The sequence below is a fragment of the Lactuca serriola genome, chromosome 6, assembly GCF_051521515.1.
Source record: "Lactuca serriola cultivar US96UC23 chromosome 6, Lser_US96UC23_V15, whole genome shotgun sequence".
In the NCBI taxonomy this organism is placed as follows: Eukaryota; Viridiplantae; Streptophyta; class Magnoliopsida; order Asterales; family Asteraceae; genus Lactuca; species Lactuca serriola.
The window spans coordinates 151,348,931-151,359,672 of NC_136413.1; positions in this window are offsets into that span (position 1 = coordinate 151,348,931).

A 10,742-nucleotide genomic window follows, 5' to 3' on the forward strand; every position below is an offset into this window, starting at 1 on the left:
TTTGATAGTTCCCAATGCAAAGTTAAAGGTGTCGTTACTATATGTTTGAAAAATATTCGATGACATGACTCGAACTTTAATTGATGTTTGGTATATTCCTATAAGGAAAGAGAACTCTCATTTCCTTGAGCATTTTTTACGACTAGGGTTGCATATATTCAAATGAAGATGATGTTTTAAAGACCACAAAAGGTTCACGAGTTTGATTAAATCCGATTTAAGGAAGACCGATCTTTATTATTTTCAAGGCATTACCATTAAAGGTTATTCTAAAGTTGCAATTTTCAATAATCTCTCTCCTAGGTCAACATGCTGAACCGCTACAAGAATCTTTTTAGAAAAAAGATTCAGCGACGAAGTTCTGACCATGGAGTTCTAAGTTTTTGCTAGAAACCCTGTAAGTTGCGCTACACCTATTATGATTTAAGTGTAACGTATGTTTAAATTCATTATCGTTATTATGAACCTATAAAAAAGATTTATCAGTGATTCCAAGTCATTATACTGATTGATCTACTTACGAGGATGATGTCTAGGCTGGATTTAGTGAGGTGTTTAAAGTGAGATTTTCAAACAGTACACTTCGTATACCAAACGGACCCTACCTCCAATATGATCCTACCTGGTTGTTCCTTACTGATAGACCGTGAAGTAGACTTTGAATTAATGATGAATCTAGACTACTAATTAGTTGCAATAAATATTAGAGTAATTAAAACTTAGTAATAATAATATTAGGTTACATCAACGGGAAAGACAATTGCTAGAAGTGAAGCGCTGTCTGAATTTTGAATCGTCACTTTAAAAGGTGATTGAATAGTCCCTTTCATGAACATGATTTTAATACAAGTATAAATAAAGGTATTAAATATATGTTGAAAGTTTATGTGTGAGTTATATACGTATTATCTTGAAATACGTGTTATATGTATATTTGATGATATACGTTATGCGAACCAGATATTGTGACAACCGTCAAATTTTGGTCAAGTCAAAGTCAAACAAAGTCAACAAGTTAAGCCGGTCAACTCATTTAACTCTTGTATACTAAGGTTTACGCTATGTAATTACAATACAACTCGCTATTTTAATGTGAAATCATCAACTGAAAAGTTTGTATATCTAGATTTCCTTAACCTAAAACTATGGTAAGTAATGAACCAAACTGGTAAAATAATGTTGCATACTCATCGGGAGTGTGTAAGATCCTTAAACATGGCTTAACGGGGCTTACGGACCTTGCGTTGCGAAGCCAAACACTCAAAAAGGTCACAAAAGAAGCCTCTCCCAATCTTTTCCACTCTATCTCTCTCTCTCTATTAAAAATCTCTCCCAAATCTCTCCAAGAATGTGGAATCTCTCCCAAATCTCTCTCCATATGTGAAATCTCTCCAAGTATGTCAAATCTCTCCCAAATCTCTCCAATTATGTCAAATCTCTCCCAAATCTCTCCAAGTATGTCGAATCTCTCCCAAATCTCTCTCAAAACCTCTTTTGAGTTTTATAATCATTTGGGGCATTCCGATGCTTGACTTGGTGAAAAACCACTCGAAAAGGGGTGATATCTTGGAAAATAGCCTTTTAGGGCCGAAGTTTCTCTATAGGGGCCAAACCCTCCTTGAATCGAGGTCCCAAGAAGCAAAACCGGAGCCTCCTTGAGTAGCCACAGCCATCTAACCGCAACCCCTTAAGGAACTGCAGCCTTCGGACCGCAATGGCTAAGGACCGGAGCTACGAGGACCGAGGCTGCTGAAGACCGCAGCGGAGCCGAACCCGGAACTGAGCATCGCAACCAACCTTCGCTTCGGATCCTCCTGACGAGCCGCCTGCGGTGTCTGCTCGGACCGCAATCCCCTCCCCCTCGGACCTAGTTCAGCGACTCCGGTACTAAGGCTGCTGAGACCAAGCCCTCGCCTAGACTTCGGATTTTCCACCTTTTTACCCGATTTTCGACCAATACTCCGTTTTGAGCCCGTTGTTAATTATTTTAACGGGGGATTTTCATCCAAAAAATATTTTGACATATAAGGTCCCATATATTCATAAATTCAACATATTTTTAAGGAAATCCTTATTTAAGAATAAAATCCTATAAGTAAGATCTTGTGGTGGAGTGTTGACTTTGCCATGATGTTAGACACAAGCAACCACCCCCATACCCACTCCTTGACTAACCCACACCCCTCCCCACCATACCTAGTCATTCAAGAGTACTTTTCCCACTCATTTATCAGCTATTCCCACGTCCTAAGAGTTGGACATTTCCCTCTCTCTCCTCACACTTCCTTCATTCTCTCATTTTTCCTCCAAGGATCATACTCTAAATTCTCTCACAATTCTCTCCTAATTTCGAGACTTCCAAGGCTGATCATCAAGCTTTCTTCCACTCTTGGTAAGTATAATTCATTCTTCTTATTATTATTACACATCCTTCTACTCAAAATCATAAGAATCTTACACAAACATCGTCACCTTCATGTTAGGTTCTCGGTTCTTCAAGGCATCTCCTAAGTGTTCTTGAGTTGAACACTTCCCTTCTTCAACATCCATCCACTGAAATCACATAATGTGAGTTTATACCCCTATCTTTTCACGTTTTATTAAGTTTTAAGGGGGGGGGGGGGGGGAGGATACAAGTTAAAACAACAAGAATACAACTAAACTCTTCCAACAACTTTCATTAGAAAAGTTGGACTCCATTCACGGACTGTTTTGGGAAACTTAAACATTGTAGTTTTCAAAACTATATTATGTGCAAATAGTTCAAGTTCTTAGCTTGAAAATGACTACTTGCACATCTCCATACGATTTTTATACAATTTATGGTGATTTTTACAAAACTGCCTATCATTTCAAGAACGAATATGGACCAGTCTGTGATTATGGACTTTTTCACACAAGTTGGAGGTCACTAAAAATCATAATAAAATATATGAACAAACTAGATCCATTTTCCAAACTCCCAGAATTTACGGATTTTAATTTGGATCTTTGATAAGTTTTCTATAAATTTTATAAGAACAGCAATAGAAAATGTTAACAACAGAAAAATGCTATCAATTTCATTCCACCTTGTAACTTGTTGAGCAAGGTGTATATCATTATGTGATCATATATTATAACATTATATGAAATTTGTCTTGGTAATTAGACATACATCAGTAGACAAATAGATTTTTACCTTCTCAAGAATGTTAATTAGTTTATTGTTATAAACAAGTTTACATCCATGGCATGCAAATATTTCAAAAACTCTGGAAGTATAGTTTATGCCGCTTTTACATTATAAACAATTATGATAAACTATAATAGGTATAGTTTATGTTTCATTACATTTGAAACTCTTTACCTAAGGTTCTCAGTTCACGTAAATCTATTAATGAATAAATTTGTGAGACACTCGCTTCGTGTTACATCCATGTAACAAAGTCAAAAGTCCTGTAAATTATAACCAGAGTCTCTTGTAGGGAGAACGTGATAGTTGTGTATAGATCTATATTCGGTTTGACAAACCCACACCTGAGCTGCATGCAACAGCTAGACCGGCAGGTCTGAGGTGACAAGTGTCATTTAACTTGCGACGCCTGAAGAACGTCATATTACGAGGCCGTCTGAGTCATAGTATGGTTATAATAACTCAAATGTGGTATTAACAAACACAAGATTTACGAGTTTTACTTCTAAATTTAACGAGTTTATGTTGATTTAAACTTGCATTATTTATTATAAGTAAGGAATGTTACCTATACATTTTGGTCTTGGGATTTAAGACTACATTTTACGTATTAAGGAAAATAATGGATTTTCTGGAATGAAAACTACTTTTACAAGAAAAGGTTTTCATAACTACATACAAATGCTTATGAACTCACCAACCTTCGTGTTGACACTTTTTCAAAACAACTTGTATTCTCAGAAAATCACTAAACAGGAAATCAAGTGCTTTTGAGGATGAGATGTTAAGACGTCAAACATTTCATTTTTATCAACATAATGTAATTGTTTTGGAAACATGTAAACTCATACACTGATGTAACTCTTTCAATTATATTTATGTTGGTTGTGTTTGCTTTAATCACTATTGCAATTGTTGTTATGATACTATACATGAAGTCCTCCACCCCCGGACGTTTCCGCCATCCTTGGTTTGGCGGTGTGACATATATGGTTCTATATGTGTTAAGATGTATTTACATGATAATAATAATAGAAGTATTATAAATAAGAAGATAAATGTATGTTAGTACTTAATACTCTGTATAAAATATTACACTAAATTAGGATAGTGTTGCCGAAACAGAGTTAGTATTGAAAGTTGATTATAAGGATTGTAGGTTTTCCTAGTGATGAAGTAAGACTTAAAAGAGATTCTTAGTTCAATTAAATTTGGATATTGGGTAGCATCTTATTAAGGGTATGTGTGTGATCGGAATAGAGAGTGGAAACTCTGTTTGAGGAGATTGATGATCGGTGAAGTATGTACTATGTACAAAAGTACTTTCTAAGCACCAAGTCTTTTTCAAAGCTCTGTATCTCATGTGCTGCTTGTGCCAGGGTATTATTATGTTTTGGAGTATGAGTCCTACTCATACCCTGGCACCATAATGTGCTAGATATCATGTACAAAGTCTTTTTTCGACACTATTATGTGTCGTAGTACGAGAGCATATGTGAGTACTTTATTAGTATTTCCCCATACTTTTTCTTTTGATGAGCTTTGTGTGTTAGCGTTTCCTTTCACGAAGTAATTGAGGGAACTTCGTAGACTGCCTAATAGAATGTGTCAGTAATAAACCACTACTAGGTATATCTGATGTTATATTGCCGGATAAGGTGAGTATGGGGGTAAAATACCTCACGATGTCAGACAACTGCTAGGCACAATTATCTAGATAACCACCCCTGACTTAATTGTCTTGTGGTTTTTACAAATGGAGGTTTGTGGTGAAACTTATTCCATTCCCCTCATTTGATGTATTTATTGATCCTCATTTGCTGCCAGGGAATTTCTGAAGCAACGTCGTCAGTTTGTTGTTCATATTAATCCTTTAGGCTAGATCTTGTAAGATCGTTGTATAGGATCAGTACGTGGGAATCGACGAGATGGGATAAATCATTTTAGAGATATGATATATCCATGTTAAGGATAATAGTTGGTTTTGTAGGTTTGAGATATACATTATTATCACATGGTGGGATTGAAAACCCTATGTACTCACCAGGTTTCCCAACCTGACCCACTCAGTTTGTTGTATCAGAGGTAGCGATCTTCAAGATACATTCTGCTGAGAGATTCAAGGAGTATTAAGCTACTAGTTTAAATTAATGTAAGGCTTGTAATATTTCGTTATGCTTATGTTTCTGTATTGATGATGACATCCCAATGTTTTAATATAAATAGAAAACATTTCTTCGGAAACGCTTAGCATCTTTATCATGTTTTCTTGGAACAAATTCCACAACACTATTCTTCAAAAAAGATATTTTGATCTTTAAATAAGCATAAACAAACCGGTCTTTTCTGGCCATGAAAAATGGGGATGTCACACATTCCAACCCGGTGCTTGAGGGGCCTGGGGTATTCTAACTCGACGATTGGTTGGTCCCATAGTATATTGGCATTACAATCCAATAGTTGAGGGGACTGGGGTATTCCAACCCAACGGTTGATTTGGCCCATAATATGCTGTAAATTGTAATTGTTATCTATTTATGTGTTGGTACTTTGGGGGATCTCACTAAGCTTTGGGCTTACAGTTTTAGGTTATGTTTTAAGTACTTCAGATGATCGCGGGATGGCGAAGGCGTGACCATACACATCCTCATTTTTTGACTTATGATTTTGGGAAACTCTGGTATTGAACATGTTTTGAAAACTATGTGTAAACACTTTATGATTTTGGGTTGGTTTTAAAAGTGTAAAATTTTCATGGTTTTTAAGGATGTTACAACAACACCTGATACTGTTGGGCTAGAAACTCTTTGGTTATTAGTTCTACTTAATCTATATCGTTTTTCTTTTTGAAGGATATTTTTTTTCCTTTTTCTTCAAAAAAATATATATGTCTACCCATACAAATCATGAAAGCCAATTTATCATTTTTTCGCAACTGCTCCTCCGACGATCGTTACATTGCATAAGCTTACTTTAGCTTCTAACGCGGTTACCTTCTCACGAAACTCATTCCACAAGGTGTTGATAAGTCCAAGGACTTCTTCCTTGATGACACCGATGTCCTCCGTCAAACCATCGTTCGTGTCACTTATCTCTGCAACGAACTGATCATTATCCTTCCACTCAAGGATCTCACCAACGTTAATCTGCACCCTTGTAAGCTTGTTCTCAAAGCTAGCCAAAGTATCTACCGACTGGTCCTTTATGCTTTTTTTTGGATCGTCGAGCCCCGCCTTCATCGATCAGGGGAATGTTGACAATCTCACTTTCTTTTGTAACCATAATTTTTTTGCTTGCACGAACTCTAGCTCTGATACCATGTGTCACATAATAACTCTTGTGAATATTCTATCTTATGTGCCACTTAACTTATCTTCGACTAAGTCAGGCTAATTTTAATCCTTATGATGTACTAATGACTCAACGAAGCAAGAGATGCGATAAGGAACACTTCAAAGAAAGAAATAAAACTTCTTTTATAGAATTCAACTTCTTTACAAGAAAACTTCTTGATGGTTTGGAGCAAATGAGCTCCACACCTATTTTATAGGTGACTTACACCTCCTCTTAGGAAGTTTCTAGACTTCCATACTATACATGACTATTCTAGAATATTCTTACATTCTCTATATCTATCTGCAAGGTCCTGTAATGTTCTAGACTATTCTTTAGTGTCTTAGATATGTTTAGGACATTCTTGGGTCTTCCAACGTGTTCTTGAATGTTCCATACTTTTCTAGGAACTTCCATGATGTTCTAAAATCTTCTAGTGACTTCCATTATGTTCTGGAACCTTCCAATCTCTTCTAGGGTGTTCCATACTTTGACTTTGACCAAAGTTGACCCTTAAGGGGTTATGAGCATGAAAAGGAGCAACTAAAGGAAATCTTTATGTGTAGGAGTTTGAGTGGGGCAGATTTTAGAGTCAAAGACAGTTCAACTACTTCATAACATATGAGTTAAGTTACCTTCCAGTAGAAATGAGTCGAAGGCACCAATGTCGACCCATTAGTAAGAGTTATAGTAGAGATGATTGTCTTTGTGATAATTATCTGGTATGCCCCTATCTGTTGTGCTTTATATGCTAGTATGCTATGATATTATGTGAAAGTAGTAGGAGGGTAGGATAGGCCCCAGTACCGATTGAAAGGACTGAAGGGGCAGGCCAGCACCCTGAGCCGATGTGGGAAGTGCGTCAAGACGCATGAGGAAGTTTGTAGATTAGAGTCATGGGAGTACTGAAGTGGCATTCAAGACGACAGAAAGGATCCAACAGGTCCGGAGTAGACTCCATATGGCCTAGAGTCGGCAGAAGAGCTACGACGACATACGACGATCAGACCTGGAGTTTCAGCTAAAAGATATGGTCCTCCTGAAGGTGTCACCTTGGAAAGGTGTCATCCGGTTCAGGAAGCGGGGAAAGTTGGGCCCCATATACATTGGTCCGTTTAGGGTATTGGCCCGGGTGGTCCGGGTGGCGTATCGAATGGATCTGCCAGCCGAGCTTAGTCAGATCCACAATACTTTTCATGTCTCCCAGCTGCGGAAGTGCTTGGTAGATGAATCTGCAGTGGTGCCTCTAAAGGACATTCAGATGGATGACAGCCTGAACTACATCGAGCGACCAATAGCCATCCTCGACAGGAAGAAGAAGGATCTGAGGAACAAGAGGGTAGAGTTGGTGAAGGTGCATCGGCAGCACTGCAAGGGCTCAGAATGGACGTGGGAGTCGGAGGAAGAGATGAGGGAGCACTACCCTGAGCTATTTCTAGAGACAACAGACTTTGAGGACGAAGTCTAAAATAAGTGGGAGAGATTTGTAACGCCCGGTTCTTGCTATGTATTTTAAATAAAATTTACTCACTTTTATATGAGAACTCGACGAGTTGGAGGCCCCAAACTCGTCGAGTAGGAATTATTTTTGGGACGCGGGTTAAGAAACCTACTTGACGAGTTGGGAGCCCCAACTCGACGAGTAGGGCTGCCAGAGTGAACCATAATTTTAGGGTTTTGCACCCTATTTAAACACATTAATCCCTAAAGGCTGGCCTCATTTACAGCCTACAAGTCCCAAAATCCTATCCATGAAACCCTAGAGCCTTGTATGAGCTTGTGATACCTTTTTGAGAGAAAACTTGTGCTTTTGAAGCTTGTGGAAGAAGAGGAAGCTAGAGGACTCAAGAAGAAGAGAGTAGATCCAGAAACTTCACTCCATCCATTTGCAACATTTTCGAGTAAGCAAGTCTCAAACTTGCTCAATGATTTCTTAGATCTCTTTATTTCACTTTTATGGGGGGGGGGGGTTTGGTCCAAAAATGTTAGATTTTAGGAAAAGGACGTCCTAAGTATGTGTACTTCCAGATCTAGGACCTTGAAGGGATGTTATGGCATAAAGGTGCAAACTTTATGGCCATTAGTGCCCCCATTCAAGCTCTAAGATGTCATTTTGGCCTTTTAAGCCCCAAAAGGCCATGCGTGGAGATAAAGGCAGAAACTTTACGTGTTCAAATGATGTCTAGGGTCTAGATCTCAATGTGTATGCTTTAGTTCGAAGTATATATGGCTTTTGGATCAAGTTTTAGATATTGAAGAATTAGGGTTTGAGCTAAACCCATTAAAGGAAGCTAGTAATGGGTAAAGTTGGAAACTTTACCCTTAAAAGGACATTTTCAGTATGTAGAAGAAGTGTGGCGTCCAGATCTGAAGGATATGAGCTTAATCTAGTAAGATGGCTCAACAGACTGAAGAACTCGTCGAGTCCATAGAGGAACTCGACGAGTTGGGTTGAAATGTCCCAATTCTGAAAAAGGGAAAACTCGACGAGTTCAGGGATGACTTGACGAGTAGAATGGGAAAGTACTAATACCATGGATAAGAGGAACTTGACGAGTTGTGAAAGAACTCGATGAGTTGGATCGCGAGTTCAGAGTTTTCAGATTTATGGAACTCGACGAGTTGATGGGTCAACTTGGCGAGTTGAGTCAACTCAGAATGTTGATTTTGACCAGATGTTGACTTTGACCGGGGTGTTGACCTTGACTTTGACTTTGGCCAAAGTTGACCCTTAAGGGGTTATGAGCATGAAAAGGGGTAACTAAAGGAAATCTTTATGTGTAGGAGTTTGAGTGGGGAAGATTTCAGAGCCGAGGACAGTTCAGCTACTTCACAACATTTGAGGTGAGTTACCTTCCAGTAGAAGTTGGTTGAAGGCACTAATGTCGGCCCACTAGTAAGAGTTATAGTAGAGATGATTGTCTTTGTGATAATTATCTGGTATGTCCCTATCTTTTATTCTTTATGTGCTAGTGTGACATCCCCATTTTTACGGCCAGAAAAGACCGACTTTGTTTATGCTTTATAAAAATCAGAGTACTTCTTTAATAAAAGTGTTGCGGAATTTGTCCCCAGAAAAACATGATAAATACGTTATTAAAACATTTTCGAAGAAACGTATTTTATTCATTTTAAAACGTTTGGGATGTCATCGTCAATACAGGAACATAAGCATAAACAGAACTTACATTTATTTACACTAATGATTTACATCTCCTTTATTCTCTCAGTGAATTATGTCTTCGTATTGATACCTGTGATACAAAGAAAACTGAGTGGGTCAGGCTTGGGAGCCTGGTGAGCATATAGGGTTTTCAACCCACAATAATACATTTATTATATTCAATTATCAACAATCAACCCAAATACCCATCCCCATTATCTTCTTTAAGGTTTTACCCTAAGAATCGATTATACTTTCTTCATTCATTCCTAAGGGTTTACCTAAGGAACTGGCACACAGTCCATTTGCTACCACAGTTTATACAATAAGTACTACGTCGCATAGTCACCAGGGTTCATACAATTGGCACTACGTCTCATAGTCACCAGGTCTTACACAATAGGCACTACGTCTCATAGTCACCTGGGTTCATAGAATTGGCACTACGTCTCATAGTCACCAGGGCTTACACAATAGGCACTACGTCTCATAGTCACCTGGGTTCATACAATTGGCACTACGTCTCATAGTCACCACGGTTTACACAATAGGCACTACGTCTCATAGTCACCTGGGTTCATACAATTGGCACTATGTCTCATAGTCACCAGGGCTTACACAATAGGCACTACGTCTCATAGTCACCTGGGTTCATACAATTGGCACTACGTCTCATAGTCACCACGGTTCATACAATTGGCACTACGTCTCATAGTCACCACGGTTTACACAATAGGCACATCGTCACCAAGGTTTATCAAATAGGCACAAAGTCGCATCGTCACCAACTATTCCATCTACCCATGTTCTACCCAACATTTTTGTAGATATAAATACAAACACAATTTAAATCATTTAACACCCGTATAAAAACATCAATTCCAAATCCATCTCAAATAGATAATTAATATATAACACCTAGCACGTATTTCATAGCTAATACTTTATATTTATGTATTAGAAGAAAGTACTATGCACTCACGCATATAAACAACAATATATATAAATATACACATAACACGTATTTTATAAAATACTTCATATTTATGTGTAAGATGAAAGTGACTATAC